This window comes from Puma concolor, chromosome C2, assembly GCF_028749965.1.
Source record: "Puma concolor isolate L17-30 chromosome C2, mPumCon1.1.hap2, whole genome shotgun sequence".
NCBI lineage: Eukaryota > Metazoa > Chordata > Mammalia > Carnivora > Felidae > Puma > Puma concolor.
Genome location: NC_141675.1, coordinates 31,111,758 through 31,136,094, shown reverse-complemented (window position 1 = coordinate 31,136,094; position 24,337 = coordinate 31,111,758). Strand labels below are relative to the sequence as shown.

The window sequence follows — 24,337 nt, the reverse complement described above, 5'->3', positions numbered from 1 at the left end:
ATAAATGTTAGCTCCAAATGGGATTTCCATGCACCCATGCCCCTCCTTTCCTCAAACCTGTGGACCTGGCCAGACCAGCTACTTTGAAAAGTCCCACGTGCCAATCTCCCTAGGGACGAATTCTCTGTTCTCTGTGTTACACCAGAGTGCTGGCATGTTACCAACAGGCCTCCATGTGGGCCAGTCATCTGACCCTTGCCACAAGCAAGTACGCTTTACAATGGTCTATGACTCATGCATCATGAAAGGATGTCTGTGGATGCAAGAGATGCTGTGATAGAACCTCAAGGCCAACGGATACCAGGTCTCCAGCTGGCCTAGCTTTTCCCAGCAACAGGACCCAGACCCACGTGACGGGTATGAGAGCAGCTGTGGGGGTTTAGCAGGACAGTCCTGAGTGGAAGACTCAAATGCAGAACCTGCTGGATTTCAACCACCTTCTTGAAATACCCAAGGATGTGCTCCCTAGAATCTACTTTAAGAATAAAAGATCCCCTAATTGAAGGTAATTTGCTTTCTCAGTTCCATTTACCATTGCATATAATTATTGTAAATACTGGCTTAGAATAAAAGACTTTTGTTTTTTCCCATGTAGTTCTAGCACTCCCTTCCATGGAACTAAGCAGTACTACCCAACTCCATGGGCAATAAGCCAGTCCCTCTCTGTGGAAAGGGGCAGGAGACAAAGCTTTAAGCCTAAGAGAAACCACAGACCCCTCACAAGGGCGACTATAGGCTTCTCTGCAGCCTCCCCAAGGAGAGATAGGTATGGGAGGGAAGAGGAGCATAGAGGGGATGTTTGGTACAACCCATCCCCACCCTATGAGCACAAACCCTAGGGCTCAGGCCATGTGGCTCCAATCCCCATTGGGGTTAAAAGAATAAGCTCAGAATATGGCCATAGAGGAAACAAGTCCACAGCTGGCATGGAAATGCCTGTGAGCTCTCAGCAGGAAGTGGGTGTGCCCATGGGAAGATCCCACGGAAGGCCCGTGAGCACTGGGCCTCCATCTAGGCCTCTGATATTCAGACCCTGTCCTTCTTCAGCTTCATCGGCAGTCTCTCCATCAGCTGTCCTCCTTCTTTCTGGTCGTAAGTCCTACTCAGGTCCTACAAGCAGGGCCCATCCCGCAGGAGCCCCTGCAGGAGAGGTTTCAAAGGGCACCCCTGTGATGAAACATTACATTTATAAGCCAGCTCTAGGGCCCAGGTCCCCCATCTGCTTACGTATTCTCAAGCCCCACTCTAGCAACCTTAGAAAGCACTGCTACCAAAAACCACAACAGCTGCCCTGACAGGGTCACCTGAGCTCACATGCCGGGCCTCCCTAGGCAAAACCACATTGCAAGACCTGACCAGGGTCTCTTGGCTGCAGCCTGGAGCTGAGCCTTGTCTAGGCACTAAACCTATCATTCCACCACAGTCTGCCTCCCCAGTTTCTTGTATGGGGTTTCAGCTTCCAGAGCTCCCCAAGCAGACAGCAGTTGCCTCTCACAGCCTCCCGAACCCGGCAACAGATGAGCAGTCAGGAGCCTGCGGCCTCGCACAGGATTCCCAGGCCGGGCCTTTTGTGCCCTACAGGAGCCTCCCTGTGAGGTGCTTCCCCACAGACCTGGCCTGTCTGCCCCTTGCCCTCCCCAAAAGGGTGATGCATATTTTATCTCCAGTGGACCATGAAGGTCTGAAGGAGGCAGGCTGATTTATCAGAGACAAAACCATACAGATGAAATTGTGTCAATATATCTTTGCATAGTGGATTCTGAAGGATGCCCCCTATTTCTCTGGTAAATCATACACATTTAAAGTCCCCAAAAGCTTAAATATATATTTATCCAGTAAATCAGCTCAGCTTTGAAGTGGCTCATTTCTTTCCTGCAAAAATACAGCATACAGTTGCTAACCTTGTTTTTCTTCCCTTTTCCAAGTAAGGGAAAAAAAAAAAGAAGAGGAGCAGAGAAATGAAATTCTGAATAATGAATGTTTAAATATTGACGAAGGTTTGACACTAATGGTGTGAGGGAGAGTGTGCCGCACAATGGCTCCTCTGCGGCAGGATCTACAAAGAGATGCATTTTGCTAGAACCTTTCAGGCCCCTTCCAGCAACTAAATTCTCTGAATCTGTGACACACACGTTATTGAGTGCTCCAGGGCCAAGGCTGGAGTACACGGGAATCAGATGGAACCTTCTTGATGCAACAGGAAAGGTCTAGTGATTTATTAGTCTTCATTTCCTGATTCTCTCTCTCAACCTATTTGCAAACAATTTATTCAGAAGCAGCAGTTTCTCCTTTTTAAGGGATATTACCCTGGCTTGAGCTATTTCTCATCGTCCTAGGAAGATATTAAAATCCGCTGTAGACGAGGATTTACGTGTGTGAATCCTCAGTGCCAGGCCTGGCTCAAAGTTAGTTCTCAGTCATGACCATAGGCTTTCGTGGAGCCTCCAGACCCTCATGTACATTGTGTTTTTCACAGGCACATTCCCCAGAAGGCTGACGACAATCTCCCCACTCTGTAGCCCAGAGGGTTGAGGCCTAGTGAATCAACACAGCAAAGAGAACAGCTGTCCTGTGTGTTTCCTACAGGACTGGGGTGACAATTGATTCTGGGGACTCTAGTGGCTGTAATGATGGAAGGTCCCAGGGGGAGCTGACCTTCCCCAGGAGACACTGCTGCCCTGTCTTCAAGGTGAACTTTGGTCTTGGGTTCTCTGAGTCTATCTCTCTGCCATTAAGCCAAACCTGAAGTAAACCATTCCAGGTTCTACCCTGATTGTCACGTTGCAGGACAGGAATCTCCTGCAACACACTATCCCAACACAAAATGAATCCTTCTGGGAGCCTGGAGACTCTTATTCCTTCTTGGCCATGGCCTCAGGTTCCTCTCCCCTATGGTGTTACAGTCTTCAGACACAGGGATTTCTGCCACCAAAGCCATCTGTGTTCAAATCTCTGACTCAAACACACATTTCTCTTGGCTACTTCCTGGAACCACACTAAATGACAATAAGCAACAGAAAGGTGTGAGCTCCTCACAAAGCACCGGGAAGGTCTCAAAGGTCTGTATGCATTCTGGAGGGAGGAGTGAACACTGACTTTGGACAAGGGACACAATGTCCATGCCTCTAACGGGGCACATGAGCAGCTTGGTCATGGGGACCCCCAGAGGCACAGTCCTCAGAGAGTGGAGGTGAGGCGTCCAGGCACAGATGCCACTATCCCAACAAATAAGCAGATAAATAACACAGCACGGATACGCATCACATCGGCAATGCACAAAAGTAGAACAGAAAAGTCCTAACATGCTAACTGTGCAGTAGGACCAGAGAGTGAGCAGGACGTAAACAGAACCCATTTGCAGGAAGGAGGTGGGAATCTTCTGAGCATTTGGGATATAATCTTGCTTATAATTGGCCAGATTTGGCCAGATCTGGGGGGGTGGGGGGGACCCTCCGAGTACGCAGAAAACTCGATAAATGAAAAAATGAGGAAACCATTAATCCCAAAATTTATCAAAAGTATATGAGAAAGTAACCATATACTACTCTACTGAGCTCAGCACTGAAAGATAGTTGCATAAATATAATAATATGAGCATGACGTGGATTGCATCTATAGAGATTAACAAAATAAATAGAGATAAATTTTATCTTGTGCACATATTACATCCCAAATTCATATACGCAAAACCAAAACATTATAGACAGGAAACACAGCAAGAGAGATGTATTAGTAAAACAAAAGAAGAGGAAAACTATGGAAAAGGGCAAAACAGAGAGCTAAATTCTCAAGTAAGTCAAAAGATAAGGTCTAAATTGGTATCAACAAGCAGCATTATAAGCACATAATTCCAAACGTGGAAGTAAATACAAGAAACAGATCCAAGTGTCAGGGAACAGGATGGGGTGGGGGATGTGGGCAGGAGGCTGATGTTCTCTCATTTTGGTACACATTGGGTTTCTAAATCCATTACTTTGATAAAAACTAAAATTAATTTAAAAAATGAAAAGCTACCGCTCCCCCAAGTGGGCCTACAACAACCTGGAAAAGAAGGTGCTGGTGTACCCCCTGGGGTGGGTCAGAGGGAGGCCAAATGCAAAAGGAACCCCAAACACATGTTCCACTCCAACTGGGGTTTGGACATCCCTCCTAAATTCTGGTCACATCAATTGTTGTTTCTAAACCATGCTGTTGAAAGGTTTCAAAAAAGGTGGCTTTAGCAGATAATTTGGAACTTTCCCATTCTGGGATTAAAAATAGAAGAAGTAAAATCACATTTCACAACCAGAGCCACACTAGGGCCCTGTTTTCATCCCACCGCACAGTTTGTGACGTGAAAATAAACAAAACTGGAAAGGAGGTGTTTCTGTGTTTTTTTCTCCCGAGTCTCTCGAGATGAAGTTGGGCAAAGGGTACGCAGCCAAACTGTTTTCACACCATGCCTTGACTGCGTCTCACACTTCTTTGCATTTAGAGGGGATTTTCATCATTGCCTGGTTTCAGAATTGACTCGGTGTAGACTGCAAGCTGATAGCTCAGCTCAGTCGTCATTAGCGCTTGTGGCCTGAGAAAAGTGTCGTCAGGTCTTGAGGAGCTGACCATGTATTTAAGGTCACAGAGGGACCATTTTTCAATGTGACCCAGAAGAAACTACTTCACTGGGCATCCCAAATTACCATCTGAACCAGTGATATATTCACCCGAAACACCAGCATATATATTAAGACCAATTCCCCTAAGAAACAAAAAAAATTTTTAAAGAGTTTGAGTATAAAAATGCACAGAGTGAGAAAATCCACAGCAAATGGTCTTAAACAGTGGCTGGCCAGCAATGCCTGACAGTTTCTCCCAGGTTCCCACTAAAGACCAGTCAAAACTAGGCAAGTAAAAACTCAAATGCCACTACATTAACTACAATTTGATACAGTGTTAAACCCTCCGGGATTTCCACTAATTGTAAAGCCATGGGAGTGGAAGTGAAAAACACAAACTGAGACACATGCTTTTTTTTTTTTTTTTTTTTGCTTGAACTAGAGCCCAACTGAAATAAGATAGGCAGGATGTTCAGTTCCTGCATTAGAATTTAGAACACAAGTTCACGCCACCCTCTATGACAGAGATTCTCCACAGGGGTCCATCTTGCTCCCTAGGAAACATTTCATAATTTCTGGGGATGTCTGGAGCTATCATGACTTCAAGGAAGAGGGTTCTCCTGGCATATAGTGGGTAGAGAACCAAGGATGCCACTGAACATCCTACAATGCACAGAATGGCTCTGTGCCAAGGATGAGAAAAACCGCTGTAGTGTGCAGGAGATATACTTGAAGGCATTAAGAACGTCTGTTTCCCCATCATACTGAATCAATCTCTCTCTCTCTCTTTCTCTCTCTCTCTCTCTCTCTCTCTCTCTCTCTCCGTCTCTCTGTCTCACACAAATATACACACACAGACAGACGTGTTTCATACACCTTAATACATTAGGTTTCAAGGCCCTAATAACGTTATCTAAAAGAGCTTTTAAAATTCTACAGGTATTCACGCAGGGAAAAAAAGCAAAACAAAAAATGAGATAATCAATGGAGGACTTGCCTTTGACCATCTCTGCAACACCACAAAGAACAGAAGACATTAGACAACAATATCCACTGAGTTTTGCAGAAAATGGCTGTGGCTAGAAATTTTACATTCAACCAATACAATAATCCATGGTCTAAATGTGGAGCCACGAAGGCATTTCAAGATATGTATGAACTCTAAAATTATAACATGTATCATTTAGAAGAGAAAATACTACTTGAAAACATACTCCACCTGACTGAGTGATGAATCAAAATGAAGAACTCAAGAATGGTGTGGCTGGAGATGAGTGATAAAACCCATTTACATGTAAAGTTCTCTGTATTATTATTTTAAGTAATGAGAAAGAGAGAAAATAAGTATCACAATAGGAAAGGGGACACAACCACAGACAGTGGTTCCTTCTAGTCCAAAAAAATCTCTCTGTACAGCACTTGCTAATGAATTGAAAAATCTCAACAAATTGGATGGCTTTTCTGGAAAATGTAAATTATCAGAGTTTGACACAGGATAAAACAAAAACCTTAAGAAATCAGTTGTGAGGGTAGAATAAGAAAACTACCAAAGCTTATATCTGGAAAAGATTCCAAGACTAAATACTTTTATAGGGGGTTCTTTTAAACATTTAACAAACAGGTAGCTCCATGCTTTAACATTATATATTATTATATATTGTAATTAATATTATATATTAGTTAATATTAGATATTAAAATACATATATATATAACTATAGTCTGTTTTATGAAGTTAGTAAAACCTTACACCAAAATGTGCCAATATAACTAATAAAAAAAAACAAAATAAAAATGTACAGATACAGATGTGAGCATCTAAATAAAAGCATCATATACCGAATACATCATTCACCATGGCCAACTAAGATTTACTCTCAAAACTGAAAATACAGTTTTTATCATTTTTGCTAACAGTAACCAAAACCTTGTGTCAATTGAGCAATAAGGAAAACCATATGCTTACCTCAAAACATACTGAATATATTCCTCTTTACTATTCTTTCAAGTAAATATACATTATTTTCTTCCTAGTTTCCTACTTTGAACTTACACTATTCTTAATGAAACAACTAAAGTCAGTTCTGTTAAAATTAGAGAGAAAATGAGCTCTTTCCCTTCCACTAATGCTTTACACTTTTCTGGAAGATCAGACCAAGGCAGTAAGAAATGAAACGGGAATTAGAGATGTAACTATTAGAAAGGAAGAAATAATCATTATTTCAGACAGTATGATCAGACACAGAAATCGCAAAGGAAACAACTGGAAAATATCTTATAATTAGAAAGAGGGTTCAGGAATGTAGACCATTACAAAGGCAAAACAAACAAACAAACAAACACCCTTCTTTAACACTAGAAATAGCTACTTCTAAAAATCTGCTCACAACGGCTATAAAAAATATCAAAAGCAATCAAAGACAAAAGAATAGCCCTAAGTTGTGGCACCAAAATGAAGAAAATTAAAAACATTATTAAAATATATAAAATAAGATTTGACAAAATGGGAATGTGTTCCTGGATGGAAAACTGAATGTAATTAATTCCCAAAATAATATATAACTTTACAACATCAGCAATGAAATCATGAGCAGCTGTTTGGTTTGGGGAAGGGGAGAAGCACTGTTAAAAAGAAGAGAAGAGGAGCACCTGGGGGGCTCAGTCAGTGAAGCGTCTGACTCTTGGTTTCCGCTCAGGTCATGGTCTCATGGTTTTGTGAGTTTGAGCCTTGCATCAGGCTCTGCACTGACAGTGGGAGCCTGCTTGGGATTCTCTCTCTCTCTCCCTCTCCCCCTCCCCCTCCCCCTCTCCCTCTCTCTCTCTTCCCCTCCCCTGCTCAAGCTGTCTCTGTCTCTCTCAAAAATAAAAAAAATTTTAAAAAAAGAGAGAAGAGAAGGGATTTTGAAGAAACAAAAACCTAAGATCTTCTGCTAAGATAAGTAGGGTAAAGGAATTAAGAAAGTATAAAAAGAAGACTAAAGGGAGGTAACTTGTCTAATAACCAGACTGTCCCCTGCTTTTTACAACTGTTAAAATGTGCAGCACCAGTGCAATCATCGATAAACAGAGCACTGCAATAGAAGAGTCTTGAAATAGACCCAAGTACATTTAGGAACTTAATAAATTACAAAGGAAGCAGTCCAAGTAAATGGGGTAGAAATGCACTGGGACAATTGGCTATTGGAAAAAAAATTAAATTAGACTCTCACCCTATTACTATTTACCAAAATACACACCAGGTGGATTGCAGAGTTGATATAAAAACGAAAGCCATTTAAAAAAGGACTATATCCATATATTACTTTGAGATTTAATTATTCTAATGTTTTAATGAAGCATTAAAAAAAAAAAACTAGCAGAAAATATAGTTGTAAATTTAACTGAAGGACATTCTAAGCATTAAAAGCCCTGAGGGGAGAGGGGGCAGAACATGAAAGGCAAGCTCAAAATATTTAGTACATAAAAATTTGAAACTTCTACTATTAAAAATCATAAGCAAAAATTAAAGGCCGATGGAGATGCTAAGACCCTGCTGCAACCTTGAAAACATTCTGCTAAATGAAAGAAGCCAGCTACAGAAGACCATATATTGTATGATTCCATTTATATGAAATGTCCAGAATAAGCAAATCCATAGAGACAGAAAGTACATTAGTGGTTACCAGGGGCTGGGGGAAGGGGGAGTTGAGGTGAAATGGGGAGTGACTGCTGATGGGTATGAGGTTTCGTTTTAGGATGATGAAAATGTTCCAAAATTGATAGTGGTGATGGCTGCACACCTCTATGAATATTCTAAAAACCACTGAATTGTACACTTTAATGGGGTGAATTGTATGAGTTATATCCCGATAAAGCTGTTATAAAAAATTTAATGGCAAATAACCAACTGGGAGAAATATTTGTAACATACTCAGGAAAATATTAATAATCTTGTTATATAAGGAACACTTAAAAATAGTAAGTAAAATGATGACACTCTATTAGAAAACTGGGCAGACAATGAAGGGACAATAAATGACTAAGAGGCTAATGAACAGTGATTATTCTATCACCTTAGCAGTGATTCAAGAAACAGTAATGCTTGGGATGCCTGGGGGGCTCAGTCAGTAGAGCATCCGAATCCTGATTTCAGCTCAGGCTGTGATCCTAGGGTCATGAGATAAAGCCTCGGGTTGGGCTCTGTGCTAAGTGTGGAGCCTGCTTGAGATTCTCTCTCTCCTTCTGCCCCCTTCCCCTGTCCCCAGCTCATGTGCACATGTGCTCGCTCTCTCTCTCTCAATAAATAAACAAACAAATTAAAGAAATAACTAAATAAAGTGCTCTTTTCCGAAGGAAAGGAAAGGAAAGGAAAGGAAAGGAAAGGAAAGGAAAGGAAAGGAAAGGAAAGGAAAGGAAAGGAAAGGAAAGGGAAAGGAAGAGAAGGGAGGGTGGAGGAAGGAAGGAAGGAAGGAAGGAAGGAAGGAAGGAAGGAAGGAAGGAAGGAAGGAAGGAATGCTCAATACACAAGAAGGTACTAGAACAAGGACATTGTTTTCTACTGTGGCAAAGCTTTCACCTGGAGACCATGCTGGAAAGCAGCTTGGGAATAAGCATCCAGATCTACGACCAGATACACATCCCCTTTCTTCTGCATCTAGGAGTCCGTCCTCAAGAAATAAGCACAAAATACCCAAGGATTTATGCATGAGGATGTTCACAGCATTATTTGTGGATATTTATAATATCCACAAATTAGAATGAACATCAGTGCTCAAAAAGGGAGAAATTGTTACATAAATTATGGATCAGCCACAAGGCTGAATATTATGCAGCCATTAAAAATGATGTTTTCAAATAAATTTAATGACAGGGAAAATGATCACAATATAATGTTCAATGGATGAAGGATATAAAATTGCTTACAATATGATCCCATATACACACAATGCTAACATGAAATACAGCAAAGGGCTTGCAGAAAAGATCACTAGGTGGTGGCATTCTGGGTGATGGTCAGTTTTTCTTTATATTTCCTGCAGAGTCCTTGTTTTCTACGATGGGCATATTTTCTGGAATATTCATCTGCAGATAAGTCTTTGGCCAGAAGAGGAATAACTGCAATGCAATTCCTTTAAAAGCTGGTATCTGCTTTGCACACACCCCTCCCCACCTTCCCTTGCCCCAGAGTACTGTAGGGGGGCAGCCGTAAAGGCCCAGCCAACCTCTGGAGGCAGCCCCACCTTCTGACCAAGCTGACTGTGTTAGTCCGCGTGACCTGCTATAACACAACACCACAGACTGGGTGGTTTATAAACAATAGAAATTTGTCTCTCACAGTTTAGGAGGCTGGCAGTCTGAGATCACAGTCCCAGCATGGTCAGGTGAGGGCCTCTTCGGGCCTGCAGTCTTTTCACTATGTCCTCACATGGCTGAAGGGAGCAGAGAGCTCTCTGGGGCCTCTTTTAGAATGACACTAATCCCATTTGTGAGGGTTCCACATTCATGACTAATCACCTCCCAAAGGCCTTACCTCCTAATGCCATCACCTTAGAGGTTAGGGCTTCAATATATGAATTTTGGGGGGACATGAATATTCAGACCATAGCATTGACTAAGGGCCCCCATTCATTTGCTCTAATTTATCTAGGCTTCTTATCTCTGTAGGGTTGAGTCTCACAAAGAATAATAAAGCTATTATTGATATCACTGATAAGCGTGAAGGTCTTTTAGTCCAAAGTGGTATTTGTTCTTTATTTAAAAAAAATTTTTAATGTTTATTTATTTTTTAAGAGAAAGTGAGAGAGAGAGAGAGAGAGAGAGAGAGAGAGAGAGAGAGAGAGCATGCATGAGCGGGGGAGGGGCAGATAGAGAGGGAGACACAGAATCTGAAGCAGGCTCCAGCCTCTGAGCTGTCAGCACAGAGCCCGATGCAGGGCTCAAACTCATGAACCCCGAGATCATGACGTGAGCCAAAGTCAGATGCTCAACTGGCTGAGCCACCCAGGTGCCTCAAAGTCGTATTTGTTCTAACATGGATCACATTGAAGACTAAAGAACATTTAGAATCCAGTGAAAAGAATGTTTCATGATTAAAGAAAATGTGAGATATATATTTATTATAATGGAATATATATTCCACTGTACATACTGTGATATAACATAATATAATGGAATACCATACAGTCTTTAAAAAGGCTGGAAATCCTGCTGCTGGTGATAACATGGATGAATGAACCTGGAGAACATTATGCTCAGTGAAATAAACCAGATGTAGAGAGACAATATTTCACTTACACGTAGAATGAATATATATGTGTGTGTATAAACACACACATCCATATATACACACATACACAGCAAAGTCACAGTGACAGAGAGTAGAATGGTAGTTACCAGAGGCTGGAGGGTGGGGTAAGTGGGGAGGCAAAAATAGAATGATGGTTGCCAAGGGCTGGGGCTAGGGGGTCAAGAGGAGTCAGTGTCTCATGGGGACAGAGTTTCAATTTTGCAAGACGAAAAGAGTTCTGGAGATGGAAGGTGCTGACAGAGGCACAGAGGTGAGAATGCACTTCGTACCACTGAACTGTGCACTTAAAAATAGTTAAGCAAGAGGGCCACCTGGGTGGCTCAGTCAATTAAGCATCGACTGTTGATTTCGGCTCAGGTCATGATCTCACAGTTGTGAGATCGAGCCCGGTGTCGGGCTTCAGGCTGAGTGTGGAGACTGTTTAGGATTCTCTCTCTCTCTCTCTCTCTCTCTCTCTCTCTGCTGCTGCTGCTGCTGCTCCCCTGCTCTCTCTCTCTCTCAAAATAAGTAAATAAATAATTTTTTTTTTAATTTTAAAAAGTGGTTAAGCAGTGAAGTTTTAGGTTATGTGTATTTTATCACAATAAAATAATAACAATGTCTCAATGGTAGAATTTCAGGCCTCTGGAAAGAGGTGGGGAGGAATCCCCAAGTAGCCAAGCCTGCTTCTGGTGGGCAGCCCCCATCTCTCCTGGGGGCAAAGATTGGGGCATGGAGACCCCAGTATGGAGCCCTCCAGGTATTTCAAAGCACTGTAAGCAGAGCTCGGCTGGGCAGCCTGTGATGGTTAAGCCTCGGTAGAAAGGCAAGATCACTCCGAAAGCACAGGTTCTCGGGCTGACTTACCCAAGGCTGCCGCTTACCCTGTGGCCCCCTCTGCCTCAACCTTTCCAAGGCACAGCCTCAGCCCCGAATTTCTATCCTTCAGTCCCCATCAGCTGGCAAGACCCACTCCTATCCAGCATTGAGGAAGAAATTGAGATCATCATGCAAAGGCCATGTAAAATCCCTGTCCCCCACTGTCACTCAAAAAGCATTAGGACATTGGTCTGTAAAGGAAATAAGCCCTGCATTTATTCAGCAGCTCCTAGGCTAGCTGAGTGGGATGTGGCCATGTCCTGTGCCACTTATGGATGGGTGGGTCATGAGAAAAGGTAGATCAGGAGCAGTATGACAGGCTGGAAAGTGGTCATGGCATAAACAAAGCTTTCAAGAATCTGCAAAGGGGAGGAAGGTGACATCTGAGCTGGTCAGTGAAGAAGGGGAGGAAGGCTATTACAGAAGGAACTAACAGTATCAGCAAAAGCCCAGGGGCTGGCAGATAGGAAGATGGGCTGTGGAGACTCTGGCTCCAGAAAGCTTCCCGAGGAGGTTGGTCCTTGCTCAGCATGCCCATCACAGCTTTTGAAAGCCTTGCTGGCCACTCATGAGCACTGTCTCTCGGAAGACCTATGCCTTCACCGGTCTAAGTTGGGCAGAGTGTGGGGAGGATGGGGTGACTGCTGCTTGCTTGATGGGGAACTCACAAAAACTGGACATCTGTCAAGGCCCAGTTTAAGCACCACCTTCTACCTCCCTGCTCCTCTCCCCCACCTTGTCCTTCCCAGAGCTCTCGTCACACCCCACCTCACAGCCTAGGCACAGGTGATGTACGTGTCAAATATGGCAGTGAGATAACCTTAATGCGTCTGAATGAATGAGGGTCCCTCCTAGGTCCATTCATTCATTCGTTCATTCACTTACTCCCTAGGCCCATTCATTCATTCACTTACTCCTTCAACAAACACATACTGAGTGACCACAGTAGGCCAGACCCTGCAGTAGACACTTAGGAATGACAATAAAGGATACAGTCCTTGACCCCAATGTATTCAGCCTCTAGTCGATGAGAAAAACAAAAGAAAAGTCCAGGGACAAGGGCCCTGTGCACAGACAGGGACGGCCAGTTCTGCAGGGAGGTGGGAGCAGAAGGCCACATATAAAGGGGGTGGACGGTGCTTCTCCCAGCCATGGCAGGGAGGGGCTCCCTCAATGACCCCCCCTCCACCCTCCCGGGACATGCCGAGGGGCTGTGGGGAGCCATGGGAAGCTGACAACGGTGTGTGCAGCTGCCCCGGACACCTGAGCACTCAGCTGCAGCCACACAAAGCCCGCATTTGGCTTCCCCTGCCAATTCCACCTCAAAGGCACCTGAATTTAAGATTCATCAGAGGGCTCTGGCTGCCTGGGAAATAATGATTTATTTTCTCTCTCACTCACACACACGCACACACACACAACACTATTTGCAATCCTTTGTTCTCAGTTTCCTACACATTTAATTACCTCAGGATAAATCTGATTTCCCCTCTTGGAAAATCTCTCTTTTGTTTTCTTTTAATTTCCCTTTCTTTCACGTTACGTTTGACAAAGTTGGGAGAGACAATCAAGACAGATGAGCACAGAGGGTGGGAGAAGCCGAGAAGCCAGTGTGGCCCGTGGAGGAGGGTGCCCGGATGACGCAGACCGCCTCAGCTCCCAGACCGGAGCTATAAATTAGGAGAAGTGCCCCGTACTTATATTTAATTCAATAACTAACACTTACTCACATAAAAATAACTTATTTTCATTCTGGGAGGGTAAGGCCTAAATTTAAACAATCTTTCCCAGCGTGCCTGAGGAAGAAGTCTGCCAATTCTGCCTCCTCCTCCCCCTCAAGCTCGAGGCCTTCATCCGCTGCTTAGAGAGAAGGGAAGGGAGTCATTCGCTGGTGAAAGCCCAGGCCTGAGGGGAGAACTGCCTGGGAATCTCTCAAGGAAGAAAATACTCCTGGCCAGGGTCCTAAGAAATAAGCCTAAGAGATATTTTTAAAGGAAAGGCATCAAATGGATGGGATGGAAGCCATGCATGGAGTGAAATTCCTATTCTGATCTTGAAAGAAGGCGGGGTGCGGGGAGGGGGGCAGTAAAACTATTGATTACCTGGCAAGTGGGAAGAGCCTGAGCCCTTAGAGGGAGGACACTGCCCTTCAGGATTCTGGATCTGGGCCTGCCCACCTGGTTTCCAGGCTCTGGCGGGGCTCAATTCTGTCACTCGAGTGCTGGGTGACCATGGGAGGGACACTGTCCCTCTCAGCCTCAGCCCCCTTGCCTTCCCTTCTTATTTTTTCATGTTTATTTATTTTTGAGAATGAGAGAGACAGAGAAATAGAGAGGGAGCAGGGGAGGGGCAGAGAGAGGCAGACCGAGGATCTGAGGCAGGCCCCACGTTGTCAGTGCAAAGCCCACCTCGGGGCTCAAATCCATGAACCATGAGATCATGACCTGAGCTGATGTTCAGCCGACTGAGCCACCCAGGCACCCCTACCTTGCCTTCGGAATTCCACTGCCACCAGCTCTCCACACACTGGTCAGGGTGGTATTATTATTTCACTTAAGTCAGTCCACCATTCACCTCCTCCAAACTCTCCAGTGGCTTCCTTCACACACAGAGGGGGAATACACTTTCTGCCTAAGCTGTGTCTCTGCAAAGGCTGTTTTATGGGCAGATGGTGAATGAGAAAAATGTTTGAAACTACCAAATCCACTGACCCAGCTCCTTGGGTGAAAGCCACAGGTACCCATCATTTCACGTGCAATTATTTGCACATCTGTGCTTTACTGGAAAACAGAGAATGTTGGCTGAAAGTACTTCAGGGTGGGCCAAGCCTCCCTTCTTCAGTATAGTTTTAAGCCATGACATCATAATAGATAGGGCACCTGACCACTTCAAAGTGAAGGCTCTTCAATTTCCAAATCTCCACCTCTACCTATTCAGGATGAGGTATGATGATGCTGAAGAGGAGTGAGGTCATCTCTACTCATCAGAAAAGTAAGTTGAGGACAACTTACAAGTCCCATACCACCTGACCCACACCTACTCCTCAGACCCAATCTCAACCTTGCCAAGACCTTCCCACCTCAGGGCCTTTGTCCTTGCTGGGTCCTTTGCCTGGAATGCCCTTCCCAAGCATCAATTCATGATACTTGGGAAGCCTGGAATGGCTTTTAATTTTCCTGCCCTTAGCTCAGAGACTTCCCGGACTACCCACTGAAAGTAGCCCCAGTTCCAGGCACTCTCTCTCCATCTTCCTTCCCAGGCCTTGTCTTAAGCTCAGATGCTTGTTACTTTGTTCCTTAGACCATTTTCCCCCACCCCACCAGAGAAAGGATAGGCTATAGAGTGATGGGATTGAGACTAAAAGGGTCTGCTCCCCTCCTTTTTTCTCCAGGGTCATGGCCAAAGGGCAGATCCATTAAAAATAAAAAATAAGAAACAATTATGTGCCTCTCGTTGTAGAGATGTAGCAAAACTGTGGCTATATTTGGGCAGAGCCTGACAATCCAGTCCACACTCCTAGATTCTTTACTCGGCCCCACCAGCCATGCCCACCACTTTTTCCTTAAGCTCTACCTCTGACCTGACCCTTCCTTTCCCTAACCTTTTCTTGGTTCCTCCTTGAAGGGTCATCTCAGAAAAAAAAGACCTTAAACAGTGCTTCTTTACCCTGAAAGCTCATGGTTATCACCTGGAAAGGTTAAAAAAAATACCCTGCCCACACCCCCACAAGGGCCAATTCAGTCAGAATGACAGGGGAGGGATGGGGGCTGGCATCAGTATTTGTTTAAAAGCTCCCCAGGTTGTTCTCAAGGTTAGCCAGGTTAAGAACCTCTGGATCAGCACTTTAGGGACGTTTGCTATGTTTGCTACCTTTTCATTGGACGATGACCCATGCCTGCGCTCTGGGGCATGCCAAAGGCCACTGGGGCCTATGCTGACTAGCAAGGGAGTCTGAGGCTCTGGCTAATGGACACTGAGAGGCCCAGTACATTTAGAGATGGAGAAGCAAGCAAGAAAAGCACAGAAATTGGAAGGTGGGAAGTGTGGCCCAGCCCACAGGAGGGTGCAGTCAGGCTCCAAGCCCAAATGGGACGGCCTTGCAAAGGAGGACTCAGGATTGGAGCCTGTGTACTGTGTGGGAGCCTGCGTTGCTGTTGTGGGGGTTCCTAACACCCCAAACACATACACACCTGGCAGCCTAGTGTCCCTTCATTCCTAAAGATAGAGGATAAATCTATGAGTGGCCATGACCAGCAATTCTCTCCCTCTTGAGGTCTATTAATTAAGAAGATAGGAAAATAAAACAAGAAAGTAAAAACTAGATGAAATAGCTATAATAACACATAAAGGAGTGGGTGATTTGTGCCTACGTGAAAGCCAGTCTCTAGACAAGTTGCCACTACTGAATGCCACAACCTTACTTGACTCTCCACAAAGGCCTGCTGGGCACCTGCTTCATGGACACATGGCACATCCTCCTACCAGGCAGGCAGCCTTCCAAATGGGACCCGTGTGGAATGGTGATCTGGAAGCCAGACAGGCATGTCTCCTCCACCAGGGCCTAAGCTCCGTGAGGGCACACGGTTCCTAGTGTTTCGCACAGTGCCTGCCACCAGCATATACTTGGTTATTTACTGAATTATGAATGGGCATTTCTTGATCCACTCGACAGCTATGGTCTTTCTGCTGGAAGCAGCCTTTCCCTAGGAAGGCTGACTCAAAACTCAGCATCACTCTTGTATCAGTGAGGATGCCTGGTTATAGTAACAGAAATTGACTGTAGTTCAACATAAGAGACAGAAAAGGAAGGCAGCCTTCCGGAAGAACATGGAACAGTGCTCAGAATCATCAGAAAGGCTGGGCAGGAGACTAGGCAGGCTGGGCTCCAGAGCCCTGGCAACACCTCAGGGAGGGTCTGGGCCAGGCTACGCGTCCCAATAGCCCCTCTGCCCTGCCGACCATCCTAACAATGCAGATGCATTCGCTAGAACTTAATGCTGTGGCAAAAGTCCTAGTTCTCCCAAATCTTCCAGCCACTCTCTAAAAAGTCAAAGCCTTAAGTCAGGAACATGCAGGTGGCTGGGCTACCTGGCCGGGTACCCATGCTCCAGCTCCCCAAAGGTGGGAAGGAGGAACACCTGGGCCCTTTGGACTTCCTCACACTCTCCAGGAAGACAACCCTCCCCACCTCCAAGTAGGAAGAAGTGTTCAGACTCCAGGTAGTGCCCCTACCCACCCGCACACACCAGACGTACATCCACTACGACATGGAATCCCGTCTTCAACTTCCACAGCAACCTTATTCCATCAGACTTTGTAAAAGTAGCTGAATTTAAGCAGAAATAAGCTCTCTTGCGAGGTGTATAATTGAGTCAGTTTTACAGTCTAGTGTTTACAATGTGCTAAAGCCATAGCCAAGAGGAAACAGCTGCATTTGTAACTTTAGCCTCTGGTTACCAAGGGAGGCTGGAGACACTGGGGAAGGCGTTGAGGCGTTTCGATAGATAGAGAACCGGGTCATTTCCAGTCCGTGGCCTAGGAGTGGGGGGAGCAGCAGTCACAATCTTGGCTGGAGGCAGGGGTCTGGACAAGACTCCTTTGCTTTCCTGAGTTTAGCCACAGACTCTCAGCCAGTGGCTGGCACCTCCACCCGTTCCCTCCCTGCTGCCACACTAAGAGCGTCCGTCTACATCTGCAGCCAGCTCTCCCACATGTGTCCTCTGACATCTGGGCTCCGCAGCACTCTGGGGTGATACATGAGTCAGGCTGCTGCCTCCCAGTGCTCGCAATCTGCTCACCTCCCATCCTCCCCGACAGGCAGGCCCCGACTTCACCGCTATCCCGTGAGAAGGCGGGCGTCACTGGGCAGGCATCACAGGGAGAGACCACACTCTGCACCTTCCTCAACCCCCTGGTATCTGTTACTAAAGTCCTGAGATGATGGGGTCATCGTCACCTGTTTCATGGCTTTTGGTACAAACAAGGTGGGTCAGTGACGCCCACCTCTGTGCTCTCAACTTTCCTTTCTCCCAAGTGCAGAGGACACCCCTCCTGTTGGGCACGATCCTACTAAATGGGTTAAAGGTGGGGCGATTCTGGAGACTGAAAGGCCTTCACTCTGAAGTGGTCAGGTGCCACATCTATTATGATGTCATGGCTTGAAATTAACTGAAGAAGGGAGGTTTGGCCCACCTTGAAGTACTTCTAGCCAACATTGCCTGTTTTCCAATAAAGCACAGATATGCAAATAATAGTACATGAAATGATGGCTTTCACCCAAAGAGCCAGGTCAATGGGTTTGGTAGCTTCAGACTCTTTTCTCATTCATCATTTGCCAATAAAACAGCCTTCCCAGAGACACAAGCTGAGAAGGTTTGGCTGAAAGAGATTCCCCTCTAATGGAGTTGGCCCATGGGAGCCTCAGAACTGAGTTGGTACAGCTACAGGAACCAGGGCAGTGGGGACAGAGAGCCAGGCACTTATTGGTCATGTGCACCCCCCCGTTAGCCATGTTGATCTGGGAAAAGGGGAAAACAGGCCAATTAATTGTGGGTCAAATTAAACCACATCCTGGACTCAGCCAAGAAAGAAAGGTAGAGGAAAGCAAAGTTGTTTCTGAGGCCTTCTACCTCCTCCCATAGATCTCCAGCTAAATGCAAAAAAGAAAAGGGATTTTTCTTGTAGGAAGAGATGAAATATCAACCTTTATTAAAATAAATAAACAGCCAAGCACTATAAACCACGTAATAGAAAATGCAGGGGAATTTGGAAGAATATTGAAAACTGACAAACCTCAGAAGTTGGGCAAGATCGGATTTCTCTAAAGGCCAATATAGCATGCAGAAAGGCCCAATATATGGGAGTTGCAAGGTGTAGAGGAAATTGTGGGAACCTGTGGTACAGCCCATAGGGTTTTCTTCTATCTCTGCCCCCATTTCTAGGGCTCCTGGGCAGACAGACCCTGGCCTGGAGAAACTTCCAGAAGAGAGTGTGGAGTAGGGAGGGTAACAGCTTCAGTGGGTCACAGCCTACAGCACCTATGACAAAAACATGTACCCCTGTGCATCCACCCACATATGCATCATTGTTGCTCTGCAGAAGAGACACCAAAAGGAGAGCAACAACAATTTACAGGCTTATGGGAGAAAGGTTTCCTGAATTAAAAGTTTGAAAGTACATTTTGAAAAAGCCAGAATACATCCCAAGATCAAATCAAGACATATCCTGGTGAATCACTGAACTTCAAGCCTAAAGAAGGACTCCTCTGGACATCCAGGTGGAGAAAGGCATATCACCTAAAAAACATAATAAATAATAATAATAAAAAAATAACACTCTGGCTTTGCCCCAAACTGACCACAGCAATGTTCAATGCCAGAAGACACTGAAGCAATGTCATCAATCCTGAGGGGGAAAAAAAAAACAAAAAAAACTTTAGGTCACTATGTGTTTTAAATTTAAATCTTTTTTTTTAACGTTGTATTTATTTTTGAGACAGGGAGAGACAGATCATGAACAGGGGAGGGTCAGAGAGAGGGAGACACAGAATCTGAAACAGGCTCCAGGCTCTGAGCTGTCAGCACAGAGCCCGACACAGGGCTCGGACTCACTGACCAAGAGATCATGACCTGAGCTGAAGTCGGCCGCTTAACCCACTGAGCCACCCAGGCACCCCAAGTCACTATGTGTTTTAAACCCAGGTAGGTTGCTCCTCACCCCCTGCACACAAACAGGCAAGAAGATCCAGGCATTGTCAAGAATGCCACAGTTCATGGGGTGCCTGGGTGGCTTAGTCAGTTAAGCGTCAGACTGGGCTCAGGTCATGATCTTGCAGTTTGTGAGTTCGAACCCTGTGTCAGGCTCTGTGCTGTCAGCTTGGAGCCTGGAGCCCACTTCAGATTCTGTGTCTCTCTCTCTCTCTCTGCTCCTTCCCTGCTTGTTCTCTGTCTGTCCCTCTCTCTCTCAAAAATAAGTAACATTTAAAAAAAATTAATAAAAAAGAAAAAAAGAATGCCAAAGTTCAGGGAACACAGCACCAGTGAGGTAGCAGGGCCAGGTGGGTGGAGGTGGTGGGGGAGGATGGATGGTTAACACCGAAATAAACAAAAAAATTTTAGAATTTGTCTACCGAAGCGTGGTTCTTAAGGGCAGCAACATGGACATCATAAGGGAGCTTGTTAGAAATCAAGACCCTCAGGCCCCACCTCAGACCTACTGCACAGGCATCTGCCATCTACCCAAACCCTCAAGCCATTCATATGCACTTTAAGGCCTGGGACTCATTAGGCTGGAATAAAGAAACCCAGTGAAAGAAGGGGAAGGCACTGAAGGGAGTGGAGGGCCAGGCAGAGCCCCCAGGGCAGGGAACAGAACACAGATGCTTCACACCTCCTCCATATAAAAATAGTGCCTTAAGACATCCAGGGTTTGGGATGCAGGGAGTGGCAGGATCCGGGCAGACACTGGGAAATTTCAGAATCAGGGGGAAAAAAAATCGCATCTCCCACTGCCTCCCAATAAATAAATAACTTTACAGAAATTGTTTCAGAAACTGAAAACCTGTAATGAAGAAAAAATATTTCTGAACTTCAGCACTTTTTGAAGTTCCATTTGAATTTTTTTGTCTATTAAATTCAAATCAAATTAAACATATTGCTTTTAATTTAAAAATGTGTACAGTAACATTCTATTTTTGTAAAAGTGTTTCAATTTACCTAATTAGCTATCATTCTATCAGAGAAAGAGTGTGGTGATGATGTTCACCAAATGTTAATTTCTTCTCCGTGGTGGAAATGGGAAGTAATTTTTCCTTTTTTCTTTTTCATTTTCCTTTTTTGGGTACTTTTGTATATTACTTAATTGAAAAAAAAAACAAATAATGGGCTTGAATTCACTTCACAAAAAAAATCTTCTTAAAAAGCATAATCAGAAAGGCCTTTGTTTAAAATAACAGATTTCAATGATGTTCTAGTTAGTACTTAAATTGTATCAATCTTGAAAAAATAATTAAAATGAGATTAAAAGAAGTCAAATTGGGAGATAAGCTGGCTAAAAACTGAACTACTCTAGGCCCAACAGACCTAGATTTTCCAGTATCAGGATGTTAGGAAAATCTTGCAATGGTTTGCACTGAGAAGTTTCTCTGGCAGTTTGCAAAACCTCTGGCCATCTCTGGGGCTCTGGTGCCCTGGGCAAGTGCCTGAAGCCTCAGGGGCAGCCCATCCTAAACTTGCCCAGCCCAAGTGAGCTTACCAAGGCTGGCCTTAGCTTCTCTCTCCTCTGCTACCCTCTGCACCCCTAACACCTAGATATAGGAGAGCCTGCCCGTTGTACTCCCTTAGCTGCACAGTAAAACACTTTAAGCTCTAAGAAATGACTCAGAGCCACACCCCCAGACCACTGGTTTTCAAACTCTGATGATTCTCAGAATCACACCTGGAAACGGTTGTCCAAGTGGTCCTGATCTCTGCCCCCTGAAGTGTGAGCAGTGAATCAGACTCTGTAGATGGTCCACGGTATCGGTGGACTTCGGTCTCGTTGCTGCTGGGCTGAGAACCCCTGCTCTCACATCTGCTGCTGCTGCTGGATCTAATGAAAGATATGGGATTATGCTGCTCCGATCTCCAGAGGCAGCACAGGGCTCTGTGACTCTGCAGCGGAGTGTGATGGATAGGCAAGTCTATCAGGCTGTTGACAACACCGGTCCAGTAAAGGGTCTGCCAGCACTGAACGCACTTATCTCACAGACACCCAGATATGTGACTTACGTTCCCCCTCTCAAGACACACTAAACTGTTGCTTAAGACAGTAACTACACTCATGTTGTCTTCTAGATCAGCCTCATCTTTCCATAGCTGAAGCGACCGAAGACCAAGGTGTCAGGTGATGGCAAAGCCCTCCCTTGAGCCAGACCTTCTCCTGCTGGCCCTGTGCCTTTTCCGCTTGTTAGGAAACACTGACATGCGTTCACATCAGAGGGGGTGACCTCTGGAGGGAGATAATCCAACAACTCCTAGCGGTCACTTTCATTCTCCCGGTCTGCTAAGAGAAGATTCCACAGGCACTGCTGGCCCTGGAGAGATTACCCCTGGAGAGATCTGGAATTTCCAAGTCCTCTTTCTGGAAGCTGAACATTCCAGTGCACTCATTGAAATTCAGTCAATAATATGATGGAAGCTGCACCTGCCAAGGCCACAGAAGTGTAGCAGTTAGGAGCACACGCACTGGGGCCAGCCTGCTTGGGTTTAAACCCCAGAGGTATGACTCAAGTACAAGTTCCTTAACCATCTTCCGTGCCTCAGTGTCCTTATCTGTAAAATGAGGATAATAATTACCTCTGCTCACAGGATGCATGAGGATTAAATGAGTTCATATATATAAGTGTGCATAGGACCATGTCTGGCACATGGGAAGCTCTATGTGTATGTTCATTATTTGTATTCTCAAATTGTACTTACAGGTCTGAAGGCAACTACCCTCCTCTCCTCTTTCAGTTCCACACACGGAGCCAGTACTTTGTCCCGACCCACCCCCTCCACTTTCACTGCACAGTCTACTTCTTCCATGGCGGTCAGAACTCAGGCACTAAGTTTTGTCCTTCCCACTTGTCCCCCAGCTCTTCCCACAGTCCTGGGCATCCTGATTTCAGCAGAGTCTGAGCCCCTCGTGATCTCACCATGGACACGATAGTTGGCCAAGACCTCAGCCATCCCATTAGTAATAATTCTGTTAAGTAACTGTATCCTGTCAGCCTTGAGGAATGGGATGTCACCACCTGACATTGCCCTTGGTCCTGACCTAATCAACATTTTAATCCATAACGTGGAGGAAAAATATTTAACAGAATGTATATCAAATCAGGAAGTGACAGAAAGCTGGAAGAAATGACTGAAGTGCCAGCGAGTGAGCTAAGATTCGCTCAGATTGATCATGGGGGTTTGGAATTCTGGACTGAAGCCAAGAGAAGGTGCTCTTCAGACAGGACGAATGTACATAAATCAAGGAGCCTTGGCTCCTCAGCACACTCTGTGAAGGAGACCAAGGCATGCCAGCTGACTCTGTGCTTCCTGCCCTGATCCAGGACAGAGTTGCATCCCAGAAAGGGCCAGCCCCTGTCCTCTCAATTGAAGAGGTTCCTTCCAAAGAATTCTGTGCTGTTGTGGAAGCCATAAGATAATAAGAACATGAGTGACTAGAGTTTGCAGAGAATTCATTTTTCATGGATCCCCTCACCACCCTCACATTTCTGGCTTTATCTCTGCAAGTCACTGGCCCAAGAGATGCTAAAAGAAGGAATACCCTTGTTCTGGTTTTTTTGGAAGGTCTAAGAGTGTGGGTTGGAAACCAGGAGGCACATGTGATGGGAGCATAGCCTCCGTAAGGATCAAGAAGGAGTAAGCCTGCCGTCCCTAGCTGTGGACAGAGGCTTTCAAGGCTGGGAAGGGAACAGATCAAGGACTCCTACTTTTGTTAGGCAACTGGACGCCTCAGGCTCTCTTCCACATGCCATTCCATGGCCCCGTGAATCACAGGATAAGGTTGATGCAACAAGCAGAGGGAGGAGGGAGGTTGAGGAAGGAGTAAATTGAGTCACCCAGCCAACCAGCCCTCCCTTGTGCCTCCAGGCTGCTCCTGACCTGTTTCTGTCTTGACCTGGGACCAAGATGACTCCTGATCTCCAGAGTCTCCCACACACAGAGCATAAGCCCCAAAGAGAAATGCAGATTAAATCTACCAGGGGGACCCTGTTTCAGCTGTCAGGGTAGCAAAGATGAAAACACTTGATATCACACTGTGGTTGGCATCAAACCAACTTTGTATCTCATGGTCAGAGCATTACCTAGCACAATGTTTTAAAAGAAAGTTTGGCATCATATATCAAAATTTTAAATGCACACACTGTCTCATTCTATAACCCCAATTCCGGAAACGTATCAGGCAGATACACTTGCATTCCTACAGAGCTCTCTATTGTACAAAGATGTTCACTATAGCACCATCCTGGGTTGTTTTTTTTTTCTTTTTTTTTTTTTTTTTGGTGTTTTTGTTTTTGTTTTTAGGCTTGAGCAGCATATTCCTCTCTTTCTATCATCATTTCTTTGTATTGTGGCAAAGCATGTTATATGCTAATTATCAATTTAACTGCTTGCAAGCATATAATTTAGCAGCATTAAATAGTTTCACAACCACCACCACCACTAAATATACCCAAAGCATTTTCATCATCGCTAACATAAAACTCTGTGTCCATTAAACAAGAACTCCCCATTCCCTTTTCCTCCTTCCCTCATAACCTCTCTTCTTTTTTGTCCCTGCACATCTGCCTATTCTAGGTACCTTACATAAGTGAAATCATAAGTATTTTTCCTTCCGTGTCTGTCTTCTTTCACTTAGCATACTATTTTCAAGATCCATCTACGTTGCATCTATCAATATTTCACTCTTTTTTATGGGTGAATAGTATTCCATTGCATAGACATACCACATTTTGTTTCTCCATTCATCTGATGGACATCTGGGTTGTTTCCCCTATTTTAGCTACTGTGTATAATGATGCTGTGAACATTTTTGTACAAAATGTTGAGTCCCTGTTTGAGTCCCTG

The 24,337-nt window shown here is 44.9% G+C and overlaps 1 protein-coding gene and 1 long non-coding RNA gene across 3 annotated transcripts in view; one reads left to right on the top strand and one right to left on the bottom strand.

The window, feature by feature from the left end:
* EPHB1 (EPH receptor B1) overlaps positions 1-24,337 on the bottom strand; it is a 432,698-nt gene that overhangs the window by 198,352 nt on the left and 210,009 nt on the right. The window lies entirely within an intron of this gene.
* Positions 14,614-23,725, top strand: LOC147577174 (uncharacterized). Its single transcript, XR_015239991.1, has 3 exons — positions 14,614-14,726; positions 17,553-17,719; positions 23,360-23,725. It is a non-coding gene; the product is annotated as an uncharacterized LOC147577174 (long non-coding RNA).